Raw genomic sequence first — 8882 nt, forward strand, 5'->3', positions numbered from 1 at the left:
TTACCTAGAATAATACAAGAGTATAACAAGGTGACTCATAAGGCTCAGCAAGTTATATTGAACATCCCCATTGAGCGATAGGAATGACTGGAACAACTTACCCTCTGGGCCTTCGCGAACTTCCCAGGGGCTACCCATCCTTAAGCTTCCCCACTTAAGCACGCGTAACCCCGAAGTTCCTTGCCAACATTAATCCCAAAAGGTATCTAGCAGGTGTTGTTTCATTCCTTACTTATCCTTAATATATACTACCATTCTTTAGGCTCTTGGGGTATACATTCTCCCCCCTTAAGCACATGACGTTCTCGTCATGCGACCTTACAACCGATCACAATCTCCCCCCTTGCATGGCTGATGTGGGATTCGCCTAAGGTGCCTACACATAGCCCCTTTAGTGACACAGCGTCCTCGCTGAGGTTTTCCATACCACCGCACTTAGAGGCTCAGGGGTTGGCTCTAATACCACTTGTAAACATCCCACATCGAGCGATGAAAGGACTGAACAACTTACCCTAATGGGCCTAAACGAACTTCCTAGCGGGTCACCCATCCTTGAGCTTCCCCAGCTCAAGCACGCTTAACCATGGAGTCTTTGCCTACATTCAGCCTAAAAGGTATCCAGCTGGTGTTGTTTCCTTCCTTACTTATCCTCGATATATACTACCCTTCTCTAGGCTCTCGGGTATTACATTCTCCCCTCCTTGAGCACATGATGTCCTCGTCATGCGACCTTACAACCGGTCCCAAACCTCCCCCCTTTACATGGCCGATGTGGGATTCGCCTAAGGGCCTACACGCACCCCCCTTAGGGACTCAACATCATCGCTGATGTTTACCCCACCACTGCGCTTAGAGGCTCGGGGTTTGGCCCTAATACCACCTGTAACATCCCGCATCGAGCGATAGGAATGACCAGAACAACTACCCTGATGGGCCTGCGCGAACTTCCCAGGGGGTCGCCCATCCTTTAGCTTGCCTAGCTCAAGCACGCTTAACCCCGGAGTTTCTTGCCTACATTCAGCCCAAAGGGTATCCAGCACAGGTGTTGTTTTCTTCCTTACTTATCCTCAATATATACTACCATTCTCTGGCTCTTGGGTATTACATTCTCCCCTTGAGCACATGATGTCCTCGTCATGCGACCTTAGGGTGCGATCATACCACACTAATGCATCGGATCCCATTAGAACTCTGAAGTTAAGCGTGCTTGGGCGAGAGTAGTACCAGGATGGGTAACCCCTTGGGAAGTTCGCGTAGGCCCATCAGGGTAAGTTGTTTCTAGTCCTTCCTATCGCTCGATGCGGCATGTTACTGGTGGTATCAGAGCCAACCCTTGGTGAAGGCGGTCAATGAGGGCGGGGAGTGGTGCCGAGGCTGGAGGGCCTGTACAAGGAGCGGCTTCTAGGATAGTACCTCCAAAGGGGAGAAGATCTGAGACCAGTTGTAAGGTCGCATGACGAGAACGTTATGTGCTCAAGGGGAAAATGTAATACCCCAAGAGCCTAGAGAAGTAGTATATATTGAGGATAAGTAAGGAATGAAATAACACCACTGGATACCTTTTGGGCTGAATGTAAGCATAGAACTCTAGTGTTAAACATGCTTAAGCTGGGAAAGTCAAGGATGGGTGACCCCCTAGGAAGTTCGCGTAGGCCAATTGATAGCATGCATATTTATACCATATTTTGGCATTTCACCTCATTCTTATTAGGCCATTTGAAGTAATTTTTGCTGATATTCATTGTTTCTATTTTATTATGCTTCAAATTGTCCTTACACTATTTTCTATCTTACCTCTACTCTATGGATCTAGGCTTTAGGGAATATTGGATGGGCTAGAGAAGTGGCTCAACTAAAGGAGCTTGGGCCTACTTTCAAGGAGCTTGGGCCTACTTTCAAGGAGCAGACTTGGGCTACTCATTGTGCTGTTTTGGGCTCACTTGTTTTCTGTTGGCTAGGCCCAACCCTAGCCTTTCCTTTCTTAGCCATGTATTTAAGGCCTCTTAGCATTAATTTCCAGAATATCATGAGATAGAGAGAGAGGAGAAAATAGAGAGGATTCTGCCCGTTTTTGTTGTTGTAGCATTTTTCTGTTTTCTACATCTTTTATTCCATTTTGTTTTCTTGTTGTAATGATAGGCTAGAGCATTTGTAACCGGTTTGTGTCTTGAATCTATGTGGAATTTGAGTCCCGGATGAGCTACAAGAATCTGGTTTGTTGTTTGTTTTCTTATTCATTTCTATTTGGTTTAGTTTGGGCAGATTTGTGAATGCATGGAGTTCATGGCAGGTTTGTGTGAATTTGAATGGTTTCATTTTCTGTTAAATGCTTAAGAGAGCAAATGTTATAGCCGGTTGTATAACATCTAGGAAATGAATATTATGTGCTTGAACGGTTGTTCTTGCATAGGTCCGATAGAGAGTGAATGGCTGCATTTTGTTTACAAGAGATTTCTGTATTCATTTTTTTGTTCCAATCATTCTAATCCTTGGACGGTTGTTGGGATGCTTTGAGTTTGTTATCCGATATCAAAACATCTAGCAAGCCAAGGTATATAGGTTGGACGAGGAAGATTTCACATAGGAGACAAATACACAGCCGTTGCATATCTTTTACTGATTTTTCATCCATCATTGTCTTTCTGTTTTGCCAATTAATTTTCTGTCAAAACAACCCCCCTAAATAAAACAAACTGTTATTTGTATTGTTTCTCCTTGTGGTAGAAGAAGGTGAGGCTCCTTGTGAGAAGATGACCTAGGGTGCACTTTGCTGCAAACTAGAGAAGAGATACATAGATCTCTAATTTTGAGTGGTTCGACAGCCGCCACCAATCAAGTAAGTTGTTCCGGTCCTTCCTATCGTTCGATGTGGATGTTACAATATATATGAAGCATGGAGAGATAGAATCAAAGGCATGGATAACCAAGATAGAGTAAATAATGACTATGAAAATGTGTAAGTAGGACATAACTCACAAGTTTTCCCATTCACACTTATTTCCATGCTCATGCACATGCATCAATAGTAAAGAATTTTTCACATATTCCACATGGCTCTCACAGCCGACATATCTATACATGAATACATATATCATAAAAACATCAATAAAAATTAATCAAAATTTGAGCCTGGCCTATCGGGCTATACCACCTTGACCTACGTCAAGCGCTCATAGGATATCCTTTTCTCACCTGCGGACATACCCGCCACGCAAAATAATAGGTGCGTAAATATATAGCCACACATAGGCATTCAAACAAATTTTTGACATCATGCAACATTGCAAGTCCTTGCCCATTTCATACCCATAGACACATTGCTCAATTTCACCATTAATTTTAGATTAGACAATCACTAACCAAATGTTGCAATTAATATATAAATTACAACCCATCTCTCATTATGAATCACTTATAAATTATTTTTTTTCACAATTGTAGATCAAAAATACAATTCTGGACACTGAAAGTCGACTTATGAAAGCTGGAGAGTTGACTCTTGAAGGGGTGAAAGTCAACTCTTGAAACAATGAAAATTGACTCTTGGAGACTCGAAATTCGACTCTTGAAAGCCTAAAAGTAGACTCTTCCAAAGATGAAAGTTGACTTTTGAAAACATGAAGGTCGACTCTTAAAGACCTAGAAACAAAAACTTAGACAGAATGCATTGCAACTCAAAAATACTTGCAAATGCTCTAATTTAACCAATAAAATGCCATTCCTTGAAGGATTTTGGGGTAAATCAAGCCCCAAATGGAGATTCAACAAGACCTATTAATTTTCAAGAAATTTTTAAAATATTTGCAAATAAAAAGAAAGACCCATTTTTATCAAAAAGATGATATTATAGCCATGGAGGAAAACAAGGTGCATAAAAATAGAGAGAAATAACCAAGAAGATTTGCACAAAATGGAGAGAATAAATCTTGCATAATAAGAAGAGATGTAAGGAGAACTTGTCTTTCTTTGATGGAGATAAACCAAGGAGAAGCTTTCTTCCAAACTTGAGAATTCGCCATTGAAGCTCCAGAAGAAGAAGAAGAAGAAGAAAAAGAAGAAACTTGTCAGGAAAGGAGAAGGAGAAAGAATAAGAGAGAAATAAAGAAGAGAAATGGGAAAAAGAGAGCACCACATGTCTCTTGGCAAATGACCCTTTTGTTTTTCACTTGTGCACACAACTACAATTATTCTAATGCCCTTTCTGGACATTTCACAAATAAATTATATTTCATTTAAATTTATGTCATCATTTTGCAAGTGGGCTCAAGCCCCACCCATTAATCCAAATCATTTAATTAGGCCCAACTTACCTAAGACCCAAATAATTATTTTCTAAATTGGCCCAACCCATTTCATTTTAATTATACAACCCACACATGGTGTAGGCCCAATCCAATTAAAATGGGTTTAAATTTAAATTTTCAACTATTCCATGCCTTTGGGATTTTACATTAGCCCAACACTATTCATTTAAAACTCAACCTATTTATTAATTTTTCTAACCTTTAATTTAGTTTATATATCTAAACACCAAAAATAAAATAAAACATTAATTATGACATAGACCCAATAACGGTCATTACAAGTTGACCCTAAAAAAGTTGAATAGTAAGTTGTAAAAGTCTCTAATGATGAGTTAAAATAGTAGATATAGGCAGTTAACTGAACCACTATAAACCTTATGTGCGTTTTAATTTTCATGTATTTGATTTTTCATATTTCAAGCACTTTCATTTTTACATTATTGTTTTTCAAAAGCATAAAAAAATTTAAAATAGTTTTTGTACAAATCTTCATATTTCAAGCACTTTCATTTCATTTTTACATCATTTTGCAAGTGGTGATCCCAGATGTATTTCATGCTCGCTTTATATGAAAATTTTCTAATCAATTGATCTTACTTTGTTGTCGAGGGTAATTTTAGAATGTTTGTTTGGTATAGGGAAATATTGCTTATGTTTTTTGGAAGTAGATTGGTATAAATTGGGTACTGAAGTGTTGATATGGTATTGTATAATTATTAATAAATTTTTGTGTTTCTTTAAAAAAAAAATGATGGATAGCAAAATTCATTAGTAAAATACTGTCACATTTACGGACAGAGATTAAAATTTATCTATATAAGTCTATCTTTTACTAGGGGGTTTTATTCCTTTAGTAAAAGTTTAATCTATATTATCAAACATTAATTTCAATATCACCAAATTCCACTTTTACTAATGGTTTTTGGCCCTTGGTAAATTTTTCAATGCTAAATGACTTTTGTTTTTTTTTTATAATGAATTAATTCAGTAAAATATACTAAAAATATCTTTTTTTAAAATTTAAAATTTAAAATAGAAAACTCTAAAATTTAAAACCTTCCAATTTAAGCCAACACCCGAGGGTGTTTGGCTTAGCGGTTTGACTGCTTAATTATAAGCTATTAGTGAGGTTTAAAACTGTATAACTTATTTATTTGCACGCTTGTTAAAAATTAAAGAGTTTAGATGCTACCGAGCTTAAATGCTATTTGATAGTGTTTTAGAAAAATTCCCCCACTTTTTCTCAAAATGTTGTTCATAACTTATTTAGTTGATCATGTATTTTATAATTGACTAATAGCTTGATTTATCTTTAACTTTGGATCATTTTTCAATTTTCTCGTTTTAAAATTGCTTCAATTTGGTTCTCATACCTTAAGATTGATATTAATTTTATCCTTAATCAACCTGACATGTGGCCCAATTGACTTAGTGGCTGAGGTGATGTGTTAATGTGTTCAATTATTAACACATCAACAAAAGGACATTTTGTCTTACTCTTGCTGCAAAACATAAGGCAAAATGATGTTGTTTTTGGTCTTCACATCAACATGAATATATTGTGTAAAAAATAAATAAATGAACCGTATTCCCCTAAAGCTTAAACATTGGTTTCTTTTTCAACGATTGGAAACCATGTATATATATATATATCTATATATATACATATATATTCTCGCTGAGGTGGCTGAAAGCCATGGTTGTTGGCGACGGTGAAGCCCTCGCGCAAAAGCTCCAACGATCATGGCCAATTCGACGTCTTTGATTGCTCCGTGCCATCATTTTCAGTGCAACTCAAATCGTCGTAGATTGCTCTTTGCTGACCAATTGCTTGCTTCCTTGGTGCCTTCGTCATGGCGATGGTGGCGATAGCATGCAACTATGGTGAACTATGGTGGCGAGGACAATTAGCGTAGAACAAGGGAATGTGAATGGGGTGGTGATGGTTGGCGAAGTTGAAACCCTAAGTGTTCTTGGTGAAGATGGGTTTTCGACCCAGCATTGGATGGACGAATCGGATAGGGTTTCACGCGACCCATTGTTGGGAGCTAGATTCGCTTGGCTACCCAGATTTACAAAAATAACGCCATTTTGCTAATGTGTTAGGTATTTAACACATTAACATGCCACCTCAAACCGCCATGTTAGTTGGGTCACACACCAAGTCTATCTAGGATAAAATTGACGTTAATCTTAAAGTATGAAAATCAAATTGAAGTAATTATTAAAATGAGATAAAACTAAGAAATGACCCAAAGTTGAGGGTAAATTTAATTATTAACCCTTTACATTTTTATCTTTTAACAACTAACATATTTCAACCTTATCCATTTCCTTTATCCTTCTACCTTCTATCTTTTGTCGCCTTCCTCCGGCTCCTCTATTATTGTTGCGATCGCCCTCTCTAGCTCCTCTATCGCGATCGCTGCTCGTCGCCTCTAGCTCTTCTATCGTGGCCCCCGCCTCCCACCTCTAGCTCCTCTATTTCCCTCCCAACTTCCAACCAATTCATATATTTTTAATAATTGTCTTAATATATTTTTTAATAATTGTATATAATTTATCAATTTGTAATTGTAATAATTTTATCAGTTAAAAATTAATTTATAATTTATTTTTATTAAAATTAATATTTTTATAAATTTTTATTTATATTATTTAACAACATATTCATTTTAATTTTTTTATTAAGTTTTGGTAATTTATTAATTTTTTAAAAATAAATATATAATTATATAAATAATAGATTAAATTATATTTATTCAAATACATTATCAAATTAAGCTCTAATTAGATTTAAACTTTTACCTAATTTTTAAATAAAAAAAGTATAAAAGCCATCTTAAAAAAAGACAAGCCATACACCCTCTTAATAGATCACTTTCTAGACAGCTAATATATGGTGAATCATAGTGCACATATGATTGAGCGCCAATTTCTCAATTGCCGATGTTAAAAGAATTCCCCATCCGATCAGGCACTGTTGAACGTTGACCTCATCGGTTATCGGTACCCATTATGTTGCAGATTCTTATTCCCACGCCAGGAGACATTAGTGTACCCGTATCATAATAAATAATAATATTTAGGACACTATTTTTGTACTGAACTGATAATCATATTTTATTTAGGCTTCAATTAAGCATTTTGTTGTGCTCACAGCTAAACACAACTAAATTTAAATCTATTTGACGTGGATTAATTTTTACTTTTTTACTTTTTGCTTTTAAAAAAGCGTTTGAACGCTTATAATTATGGTTTTCTTTTAAAAAAAAAAGTGCAAAAAGGGAAAAAAATGCTAGGGCGTCTTTAATTATAGAAAATATTTTTAATTTTTAATTTTCCAATTAGACATGTCCTAATTACATCTTATGTTTCAAAACTTTTTACAGAATTTAAAAAATATTTTTTAATGTTCTCCAATTCATAATATAAAGTTGAAAAGTTAGTGGCCTTTTCAATTATAGAAACATTTTATAATTTTTTAATTTCAATTCATTACTGAATGATTAAATTTTTAATTAGAAACATAATATGTCTCAATTTTTTAAAGTAAAATTTATCTTATTTTGAGAAAATTGATAATTTTTTTAAGTAATACTTACCAAAACACCCTACCATTACTTTCTTTAAGCCATTTCTCCTCTACTCTATTTTCAGATGAACTGTTTTTTTTTTTCTCCTTTTTACACGAAAAATAATTGTAAATGTCAATGCTAAAAGGCATGAGAAAGTTTGAATTCATAGTCTCATCCTTATCCTAAAGTGTTCATCATCACCTGAACTTGTCATCATCACTTGAACTACCCTTACAATTTTTTTTTTTTTTGTTGTCTTTTAGTTAGTATATATCAAAGAGAGCATTCAACATAAAATTGCCCTCTTCTAATATATTAAGATAATAAATTTTTTAAAATCAAATTGTTTTATATAAGAATTTTTATTTGTATATGAATTTTTCTCACGACATGACTATTTTTTTGAGTAAAGGAAAAAGTTAGATGATTTAGACACGTGGTTTGCTTTATAATCGAAGGAGGTCAATTCATGAGTCATTAAAACCTATTCAAGAGAACTTCTATTAGGAGATTCTTAAGATAACTTTATTTCCTCTCATGTCCTTAAACTTGGGGACCAGAAAAGCATCACACGGTCAACATAAAGTTGATTCCCATAAGAGATGCTCAATGATTGTGCTGGGTCGGTTTGCTAAAATTAATTTTTTTTTTTTTGTTTATGTTCTGTAAGCTGAAAGCACCTGGAAAGGACTGCTGTTTTGGTAACCCCCCAAATGTGAGCTACATCAACATGTAAACTACATATATACGCAGATTGAGTAATTTGCACATTAACTGCATGCATATGCTGGAATGAGGATATCCCGACCTATTTTACACGTCTTCTTAACACCCAATTATATGTAGATGAATGCCTTTTGATCCTTTAAATCGTTACCCTTTTCATCGAATCATTAATCGTGGGGAATGATTCCCTGCGCCTATATATGCTTTCACCCTTTTTGTCTCTCGTATATTAATTCCTTCACTTATGGCATCCGCATCCCCTGCAGGTACTCTT

At 35.5% G+C, this 8882-nt stretch overlaps 1 pseudogene; it reads left to right on the plus strand.

Annotated features, from left to right (window-relative positions):
- Window positions 1–1147: 1147 nt before the first annotated feature.
- Window positions 1148–1266, plus strand: LOC127791246 (5S ribosomal RNA; annotated as a pseudogene).
- The last annotated feature ends 7616 nt before the right edge of the window (window positions 1267–8882 follow it).

Source organism: Diospyros lotus, chromosome 14 (genome assembly GCF_014633365.1).
Source record: "Diospyros lotus cultivar Yz01 chromosome 14, ASM1463336v1, whole genome shotgun sequence".
NCBI lineage: Eukaryota > Viridiplantae > Streptophyta > Magnoliopsida > Ericales > Ebenaceae > Diospyros > Diospyros lotus.